Source organism: Phyllostomus discolor, chromosome 3 (assembly GCF_004126475.2).
Source record: "Phyllostomus discolor isolate MPI-MPIP mPhyDis1 chromosome 3, mPhyDis1.pri.v3, whole genome shotgun sequence".
Lineage (NCBI taxonomy): Eukaryota > Metazoa > Chordata > Mammalia > Chiroptera > Phyllostomidae > Phyllostomus > Phyllostomus discolor.
The window spans coordinates 214,428,609-214,439,349 of NC_040905.2; positions in this window are offsets into that span (position 1 = coordinate 214,428,609).

Here is a 10,741-nt window from a genome sequence, read left to right on the forward strand (position 1 = left end):
CGGAGTTCCTCTCAGAGGGGAACATGAGCCCAGAACACGACAGAAGCTGTGAGAACCGCGGAACGGAATGTCCCCCGACATCGTTCTTTGCTCCTTTCCCGATGGTGCTGCGGCTGAGTCTGGGAGCACTGACCACCGGCCCCACTGGGTCAGCTGCCACCTCTTTATGGGCAAAGTCTATGTCGGATTTGACAGAACCCTCAGTGCATTTCTGACTGAGCTTCACACAGACCCTCAGGGTCTCCCCCAGAGTCACTCACTCCTCAGAGGCCCTTCTGGGCATCATGCCCACCACCGAGGTCATATGGCTAGGGGCCTCGGCCCTGCACCCGTCCCCATAACAGTCTGCTTCACCTATGACAGCCACCATGGGAGGCTGGGCGTGTGTCCAGGACCTCCAGCAGTGACCACGTGGTCATCCCTGGACACCCCTGCACGTCCTGGCCCTCCCACGCTGTTGGCCCCCATCCCAACTGGAAGCCCATCCTTTCCAGGAGCGGATTCAGCCCACCCCGGAAGGAAGTGGTTCCTGGGCAGCAGCCTCGGGGGTTTCCTGCGAGCCCCTCCCACTTCTCCAAAGTCCTGCGCGGAGCTCCCTGGCCGCTCCCTTGCGCCTCCTGCTGGGAAGACATACCCACTCACTAAAAGCTGTAGCCTTTAAGGGGGACCAATCGGGGGACCAATCAGAGGGACCTGCGGTCGCCAGGGGGAATTGGCAGTTTGTCCAAACCCAGGTTCCATACTCGGGCAGAACCAGGTTGCGCCTGGACCTGCATAGGCTTCCCAGTACCCTAAGCCTCCTGAGGCCCCAGACCAGGCACCAGTGGCCACACTCTTCTTGCCTGGCCGGCTGCTGCCAACGTCGGGTGCCGCCCCTCCCGTCTGGCCCAGCCTCTGCGCATTGACTGAAGACTGAGGGGTCGTGACCCAGGTTCGTGGGAAGAACGCACGACGCGGCCTGGAAAGCCCTAGCGGAGAGCATCATGGCCCCACCTGCCCTTGGGTGGCCCCACGGCCAGATTCCCCGGTCCCTTTGTCCGTGACAAGGGCGGGGTGCCCTTGGTACTCGCCCCAAACATGGGGGCCACCCTGGGCCCCGAGGATACTAATCAGCAACTGCACCCTGTGGCTTGGGGACACTCCCTTGTCTTAGGGCCATTGCTGCTGCTGCCCTCTTGGTTGAGGCCGCTGTGACCCTACGGACTGAGAAGGCGCCCAGCGGCTCACTGGACTCAAATGAAAACGCAGAGCCTCGCAGTGAGCTGCCCACAGGCCGCAGACCGCACTTCGCGGCCAAGCACCCCCTGGCCGCCCCGCCCCGTCTGCCTGCGCTGCGTTCCTGCCTGCGGGAGCCCGATTCCCACCCACAGAACTGCGACTTCCCCAACCAATCAGAGCTGCGCAGCTCTGACCAATCAGAGACGCTCTACTCGGACCTCCATCGTGCTTTTGGGCCAATCAAACTGAAGCGATTTGGCGTCCTCACTTGCGGACCAATCAGGAACGGAGGCGGGGGCTTCTGTCCCTATCAGCGCGGCGGACGCGGGCGATTCTAAACGTGGCTCCGGGGAGCTCGAGGAGTCGCCGGTCACGGGTCTGCCAGGCCTGCTGCCCCCAAAGGAACCAGCAGCTCTCACGCCTCTGTCGTGGTCCGAAGGGGTGTTTGCCGGGCTGGCCACTTAGAGAAGCTGGCCAGAGAGGCCCAGCGGTCGCGGGCTTGATGAAACAGGAAGCTCTGCTTCAGACCGAGTAGCAGCCCCGTCCTGCCGGACACTCCGGGGCTTCCGCTCGCCGCTGCTGCACAAGCAGCCCATTGAGAGGAGACCGGAGGAGAAGACTGGGTCCCAGTGAATGGGTTCTGCACGGCTCCCCCGTCGCCGGGGCGTGAGCGAGCCTTCGTCGCGCTCCGCAGGTTTTCCTCGCTGGACTGAAACTGCCCCTTGCAGACAGGCTGCTGCGTCTGCGGTGGCTGAAGTCCTTCGAGGGAAGGCGAGCCCACCCGGGGAGCCGCCCCTGCATTCCTCCGGGACCCAGGGGCCTCGTTTCCGGGTCACGTGCCCCCCTCCCCAGCCTGCCCTGGGGCAGGTTTGACGCTTCCGCCCGCTCCCCGCCCTCGGCCCTCTGGCCTGGCTGCCTTGCGTCTCCGTTGGCAAAATGTGCAGAGGCCCTGCAAACGCCTTGGCCAACAGCATCGCTGTCGCTGTGGGTCCCTTCTCAGCTTCAGACCCGCTCCTTTGGGGGTCACCAACTCACCTTTGCGGTGATTACGGGCGCCCCGTGCCTGTGTCTGGGTCCTGCCTGTCTGCAAACGCAGGCGATGAAGGGAGACACCGATGAAGGCAGATACCGCACGGCGCTAACTGCCCCCGGCGGAGTAGGCCTGCTGCGGCGGAGCAGGCTTTTCCCTGCGCTCCAAGGAGGTGAAGACCCCAAGCCCCACGCTCTGCACCCTGTTGGCTTTGTTCACTGGAAAGGACACCTCAGGAAAGACAGACTCTTCTATCTCCCTGGAGCAGCCCGTCGGGCACACAGCTGCCTGCGTGCCGCCGAACTGCAGGGAGCATGGATTCGCGTCAAGAGGAAGCGCCAAACCCCACCACACCTGCGCGCTGCGACCTGGGAGCGAACGCTTCCCGGAACTGCAGCCACCGCACCTGAGCCGACAGCCTTCCCAGGAGGGGCGGGCCCGGCCCGTGGAACTGTGTGCCCAGCGCCAAGGCTGAGTCATGACGGTGACCTTGATAACGTGTGGACTTAGAGACAGAGCGCGGGACAGGTCTCCCTCCGGCCCCACCTCGTTACTCACGTGACCGCAATAGTTCCCCAGTCTGAGTGCTGTCGCTGGCGGGACCTCGCACCAGGAAACGCTCCTCCCCGCCGGCGGGAGGCGGGCTGCGGACCTGGGAAACAACCTGGCCCAGTCCGAGACGCGTCCAGAGAAAGATCTTGATCAAGAGGGAAAAGCACAAACTAACAAACGGAAGCCTCATTTAAAATGAAGCGGGGCGGCCAAGGGGGCTCTCCTGCCGAGGTTGACCGCAGAGCCGAACGAGACGGCAGCGTAACCCTCTCCCAGCCTCCTTTGCTCCCGACCACTGGCTCCTCCCTTTGTTTTTCAGGATGGGCACGGGCCTTCCCACGAGGCCTCGTGTCCTCGTTTGCAACTCTTCGTTGTTTTGGAACAAACCATTTTGCCGGGGGGCCTTACCTGGCTGGATTTGTTGAAGGCCGAGAATGCAGTGTCTTCTCTGACAAGTGTGCCCCGAGATTGTGAAGTTATTCTTTTATGGTTCCTTCTAACAGTTTCATCATTATGCATTTACATGTAGGTCTGTAACCCGTCTTTAAAAAACGTTTTTAAAATCCTCACTTGAGATATGTTTATTGATTTTAGAGAGAGAGGAAGGCGGGGAGAGAGAAACAACATGACAAACTTCCACTGCCTGCCTCCTAGAGGCGCTCTAATTTTTTTCAAGAGTTTATTTACGTTTAGAGAGAGGGGAAGGGAGGGAGAGAGGGAGAGAAACATCAGTGCGTGGTTGCCTCTCACATGCCCCCTACTGGGGACCTGGCCCACAACCCAGGCCTGTGCCCTGACTGGGAATCGACCTGGTGACCTCTCGGTTTGCAGGCCAGCACCCAATCCACCAAACCACACCAGTCAGGGCTTGAATTGGTTTTTAAATGATGTACAGTAAGGTTCAAAGCTCTCTTTTTTTCATATGGATATGCACTGGTAATGTGCCATTTGTTGAAGAGATTTTCCATACATTAAATTGTGTTAGGGTACTAAGAATAATTTTTTGCATACTAAGAATAATTATTGCTAAGAATACTTTAATGGTAGGTGTGTGGGGCTATTTCTGCATCCTAATCTATCTTAGCGACACCTGGATAAGTCTCTTCTTGCCAGGTCCACCCTCTTAATTACTACAGTAAGTCTTGAGGAGTCTGAGATCCTGTAACTTTATGCTTTATTTTCGAGATTATTTTGTCTACTTTTTGTCATTTGTCCTCCCAAATGAATTTTAAAAATCATCTTGTCAGCCCTGGCTGTGAAGCAAAGTGTCACAGGTTCGATTCCCAGTCAGGGTACATACCTGGGTTGCAGGCTATGACCCCCAACAACTGCACATTGATGTGTGTGTGTGTGTGTGTGTGTCTCTTTCTCCCTCCCTTCCCTCTCTAAAAATAAATAAGTAAAAATTTTTTAAAAAATTAAAAAAATCATCTTGTCAATTTGCACGTGCACACACGCACACATGCCTGGCTGGCCTCCAGGTGGCGAGGGCATTGACACTGACATCTCGACCATCCTGCGTCTTCCAGACCACGAACCTTTCATTTAGGTCTTTAGATAACACCTCGAAGCTTACCCAGCTTTCGTGAAGTGTCTCTTCACGTGTTTTGTGATGTGACTGCAATGGTGTATTTTGACATTTTAAAACTGGATTTATTGGGGTGACTTTGGTGACTGGAATGAGCAGGTTGCAGGCAGGTCTTTCATTTTTCTGGGTCCTGCATGTTGGATACAGAAACCTGGTGGCTGCGTCCTGTGACATCGGTCACTCACATGTCAGTCCTCGCACGGTGACAGGTGCACAGCAAACTTCCCTCCCGCAAGGAGGACGCCCCCGTCTCAAGCCTTCCTTCCGCCCTCCAGGCAGCAGGCCCAGCACAGTGTCCCGGGGCGGCTGGCTCTGGGACCCGGCTTCCGACGGCAGGGCTCAGTGCCTGAGAGAAGGAGGTGGGCTGCCACTGGCCCTGGGGGCACCGCGTCCCTGTTGGAAAGGGAAGGGGTGGGCCGGCGCCCACTCCCTGGGGCCCTCTGGGGCGTCTTGGGGATGCCAGATCTCTTACCGAGGAAGAGAACTCTGTTGACTGAAAAACCACCAATGAAAACAATCCGTGTGTTGTGTTCCCACCAGATTTTTTCTAGTGAAAACAACACAAAAAAGGGGAGGGGGTAAAGTCCCATCCCCCCCCCCCCGCCCGGTTCTCCAGAAGCTACTGAAACATGCAACAACATGGATAAACGTCAAAGCATTGTCCGAATGTCAGAACAGGGCACCAAAGAACATGCCACACGAGCCCTTTAACATACAACTCCAGGACGGGCGCGGCTAACCCGAGGTGCTGGGAAGGTCGGTGGGGACCTGGGGCCGGGGGATGACGCGGGGGGGGGGGGGGGAGCTGTGGAGGGTGATGGGAACGTCCTGGGTTTGACTGTGGCATTAGTTATGTGGGTGCAAACATCTCAATACTTACCGCACTCTGAATGGCTGCATTTTATTGTGTGGAAATTATACCGCCATAAACTGATGTTTAGGAATGAAAACGATCACCCTAACGGTCTCCGTCCGGCCTCCATTCCAATAAAAAGAAGCCTTGAGAAGGAGCGTTTTATTGACCCAATAACCTTGGGAACTCGAAGTGCTGGGTTACTCATTACTCCCCAAGATAAAGGTGAGGAGGTGGCAGCGAGCAGAGCCGGGAAGCGGAGCGCGGGAAATCTCATCCGCACTCACCTGCTCCGCGTTCAGGGCGGTGGCACAGGCCACCGCCGCGGTCCGGGTGCCTCTGGCGCAGCTTGTGCACGACCATGGTGGTGGTCACCTCATCTGCAACGATGTTCGCTGCGGAAAACAGGCCCGGGGCGCGCGGGGAGAACGGGACTGTGCCCGGCGGACCCACCTCGCACAGGGTTCAGGCGTGGAGACGCGCCCAGCCAGCGCGAGGCCCGCCCTCTGCGACCCTCCAGGGGGCTCCCTCCGGCCTTGACTCTGGCCCTCCAGTGCCGAGCGGTGTCAGTGCTGAGCCAGTTCTTCCCTCCGGCCCGCAGGGCTCGCGCGCGGCGTGCACTCCCAACCGGAAGAACAGGGCGGAGCACGCGGCGCCGGGGCAGGCGCGGACCGCTAGCCGCGCGCGCGCGCCCCCAAACGGCCGGCCCTCCTTCTGGGACCCCATTTCAAGCTGGCACAGCCTTGGATAAAGACGTGAAAAGGAATAAAAAGAAGCCCCTTTAAGTTGTAGTGGGGAGGGGTCTGCAGGAGGAGCTCCCCAGCCCGACCACCGCCCGTCAATGATCCCGAACCCGCAGAGATGCCAGATGTCGTCTGTTAAGCTGCTACCCCGGCAGGAGGAAGGTTTTCCCCGCGCCTGACAACAGCTCAGCCAATGAGAGGCCCTCACAACACAGCCAATGAGAGGCCGCTCCGTTTGGACCGCCCAGCCTCCTCCAATGGGCGCTGGGTGTGGCAGCCCCGCCCCACCGCCGCATTCCGCCGCGTTTCTCTGCGTTGTCCTCCGGGATGGATGGTGCGTGGTTCCCTGGGGCGCTGCACGTGCATACGCTGAATTGAAATTCTTTGTTGTGCCCGAATAGACCCACTTTGCTGGACGAGCATCTGGCTATTTGTTTAAAGTCAACAGACTACGTTTCCTAGCCGCCCTAGCAGCGGGGTTGGTCACGTGGCTAAGTTCTAGCCAATGGGATGTGAGCAGTTGTGGCAAGCGCAAGTTCTAGGAAGTGCCCTGGAAAGAGAGGACCTAAGTCAACCTGTAGTTCCACCCTAGTTAACCTCTTCCTCCTCCTCGCCACTGGCTGAAATGTACACTTGGTGGTTGCATCTGAGTCACCCTCTGAGCCACCCCGGCAGAACAACAGTATCCGAGGGTCCCGTACCCTAACGCCACATACCAGCCCAGGTCCTCCTGCTGCAACGTCTGTGGTGAGAAGTACACACATTCCGTCGTGTTTACACCACTCCCATTTGGACTGTTGTCACAGCTCTTTGCGAAGTTTATGGGACATTTGGGCTCGGTTCCCTTGGGGGTTCTTGGCCACAGGATATTGACAGGAGGCCCACAGAGCTGCAGAGCTGGGCTTTATCCGTTTGCGGAACTCGTACCCGGAGTAAACGTGGTCTTTGGGCCCCGTCTCTCAGCAGGCATGACTCCAGACAAAGTGAGTTCTTTCCTTGCACGTACCCAGCACAAGCTCTTCTGCTGCAGTGGGGTGGGGTAGTGGCCGGAAGAGTCTGCAAGTCAATGCCCACCTCCACCGGACTGTGAGAGCCTTGCCTGCCCCTGGCCCCCTGTGCTGAGGCTCTGGGCTCTGTGGGGTGATCTGGTAGCACCCCAAGACTGGTGCTGATGGTGCTGAGGGGCGGATATGGTCCAAGCCCTGAAGTGTGACACACGGCCATGTCCACAGACCTGCAAGGGATGCTGTGTCCTGCCAGCTGTCCACTCATGGCCCCGGAGCCCTGGGATGTACTCTCTTCTCCATTTCAGAGAACGGCACACACTGCCCGTCAGTCGACGAGGACGTACCCCCAGGCCCTGGTTTGGACCGCAGAAGCCAGAAGCCACTACTAGGTCAACACACCTGCCCTTTCCTGGGACGTGCTGAGGGTTCGGCTGACCGCGGGGAAAGGGCCCCTGTGCTACCCCTTCCACACATGGCCCGCGTTCTGGTCCCTTCTCATCCCCTCCAAGCCCCACAGATCAGCAGGGTTGTAACCTCAGCAGCACTGCCCAGGGCCTGCTGGGAGTTCTCTCCCACGTGTCCCGAGCGAGACCAGCATGACCCCGGACTCTTCTCGCCTCTCCTCCGGGCAGTCTGCAGTGCCCCCCGTCCACACTTACAGTAAAGCCAGTTCTGGTGGCTGCAGCCGGAGCTCACCGCTCACAACTGTCTGCAACCTGGTCACTCCCTCACTCCCATGGGAACCGCTTTTGGCTCCCTAGCATGCCCCTCCCGCCACTGTCCCAGCACAGGCTCCTCTGGCTGCCTGCCTGCCTCTGCCCACCGCTCCGGGGCGAAGGACCCTCCCTGGCGCACTCTCCGTCCCTCAGCCGGCCAACCCCAGTGTACCCTGGCCACCTTCCGGGAGACCAGCGCTGGGCTCCAGGGTAGCGGGAGGCGTGCTCCCAAGCCTGCGGGGGTGGTGCGGAGCGCCGGCCAGACAACCCTAGCCTAGATGTCTGCTGCCTCTGGGTGTAGGGCACCTACTCGCAGCGAAGTGCCAGCAGGATAGTGCCTGTCTCGGGCCAGCGGGTCTGGGCCCTGCGCCCTGCGCCCCGGGATGCAGTGCCCGCTGCGGCCGCGGGGCGGCAGCACAGCCCACGCCGCGTGGTCATCGGCCAGAACCCACACCTAGGTCGGAGCCCCGCCTCGGGCCAGCCAGCCCAGGGCGTGTATCCCGAAAGACACCCACCCACTGCGGACGCTGCCGCGGTCCCCAGTCATGGAACTCCCGCCCGAGGTGTGGGAGGCAAGTCCAGACTCTGGGCAGGGGTCGTCCTGGGCCAAGAGGCAAACTCGCGGCATCCCCTTGCCCCCATCCCGGTCGCCCTTCGGACGTCGGTAAAGGCCCTAGTCTGCCGCTGGGCCCCGCTTCCACCCCCTCCGGCGTCTCGCCCAGGCCTGGGGTCCCCAGGCGCCTCCTCTGGGGCCTCCCCACACCGTACCTCCTCGGGCGTCCACCCACGTAGTGCTGGGGGCGCGCAGAGGTCTCCACCGTCCGCCTCGGCTCAGACCCCAACCCGCGCGCCGCGCACCCGAGCCCCCAGCCCAGCGGGGTCCGGTGTGTGCGCGGGCGGGGGATGGGAGAGGCGGATCGGGTCGCGGGTTCCAGGCCGTGCCCCCAGGACAGGGATGACAGCTGGTCTCTAGCGCTGACAACTCGCGCCCGGCGAGTGGGTGCGCGGGGCGGGCTTCGAGCCAAGGGCGGCGGGGCGGCCTCCCGGGCCCCCACCCGGCCCGGTGCGCTTTCCGGGTGCGCGAGCGGCCCCGCCCCCACCGGCGCTGAATGGTCCCCGAGGGTTTTGAATACAAAGATCGGGCCTTTGTGGACGCCCGCCCCCATCCCTTGCCAGGCCCCCCACGGCCCGGCTTCCCCGGCCACCGACGAGCCCCCGCCTCTCCGCGCTGGCTTTCCCAGCCCGACCCACGAGATTCCCCTTGCCCACCTCCCGTCCCGTTTCCCCCAGCCTCCCACCCAGCCAGGCTCCCCCGGCCCTCCCTCCAACCCAGAGTCCCTCCGCTGCTCCCTGCCGCCCCCCAACCCCGTCCAGCCCGCCGCCAGCCCCTGCCCGCCGCCCGCCGCCCTCATTAGCATAGCAGCTGCTCGCCGAGCGGGGACCCGCGGAGGAAAGGGCAGAGGCCTCGGCAATGAATGGGGGCCGCGTCTTTGGAGGGGGCGAGAGAAGAAAGACCGACAGACGGACGCTCGGAGGGACAGTCCGACGTCGAGTTGAAGAATGCGCCGGGCCAGGGGAGGGGAGCGCTGGGGGAGCGGCGCCGGGCCGCAGGGGCGGAGTGTGCAGCGGGTGGTGGGGGAGGGCTGGCGGCCTCCGAAGCCCCAAAGCCCCCAGGAGAGGGCCCCGCTGGAGGCCCCGGGAGGAGGCGCCTCAGCGGCTCCCAGACCTCCCACGGCCCCCTGATGGCCTGTGCCTTCACACTCTGGCCTCAGGCTTTGTCCCCCAGCTGCCCCAGCACGGCCGCTCTTCGAGGTCCAGGTGGACGCAGGCCTCTCTCTGTGTGCGTGTGCTCTGCAGAGGCCTCAGCAGGCCCTGGGGCTCCCTGCGGTCAGAGCTGCAGGGCCCATGCGCACCCGGGTCAATGTGGGCCCGTGCTGGGCTTCGAGGCCTTTGGGGGACAGATCCAGAGGGCAGCCCCCATCTGTCCTTCTAACCCGTCCTCCTGGCTCCGGGCCCTCGGTCCTGGCCTCCAAATCCTGCTCTCCCTCCTCCGGCCAACTCTGCCCCGGCTCCCACGCTGCTGCCTGCGGCCATGGCGCTTTCTGGCTGACTGTTTTCCTGTGTTTCCTGGTCTCTCTCTGGCGTCCATTCCAACAGCAAACACTTCCTGCGTCCGGCCAGGGTCCGGTCAGGGAGGTGAAGGACTGGGCTGGGTCCTGTCCTTGTCCATCTGGTCTGTCTCCTTTCTTCATGGCAGCTACTCGGGGAGGGGGGGGGTCCCAGGGGCCCAGCCCCAGCCTGCCAGACTCCCTGCTCACTCTGGGTCTCCGGCCACCCCTGGCAGGGACGCCCACCTGGTCTCCACCCACAAGCGCACACGCGTGCACATGTGTGCACTCGCACACACCTGCAGGTCCCAGAGGCCAGCTGGGCCTTCTCTTCACCAGAGGCCGGAAAGATGTTTCCACCCATGATAGCCCGTGTAGGGAGGCGTGACAGGGACTCCCAGGCGACTCCACTGCCATTGGCACCAACTCCCATCTGCTGAATGCAGAGGCCCCTGGAGCAAGGGCCTGCTCTGCACCCTCACCCCACGTGGTGGACACACTGTGGTTTTAGAGTCTGCTTGCTGGGGCTCTGCCAACGGAAGGGCGACCCCCCTGTCCTTGGGGTCCCTGGGGCTCCTCACTGCCACCAGGACCCAGGCTGGAAGGGCCACGGGCTGCCCACAGAACAGCCCCTGGGGAGGAGGGCAGCAGAATCCGCCAGGGCTAACCCACCAGGGCTCCCCCACCAGGGGCTGGGCGGGGCCCAGGTTTCTGTCCACACAGAGGACACTATCTCCCGTGAGAAGCCACACCTGCCTCAGTCCAGCGTGTCTTTAAGAGCGGACTCACAGAGCCACCGACGGTCTTGTGTGGTGGCAGCCTTCGGGCTGGACGCACCCCAGCGCCCGGGCTGCACCGGCCAGCCAGCCTTCCTGCCAAGGGAGGACTGGAAGGGCCGTGCGGTCAGGGCCAGCGTCCCCTACCCT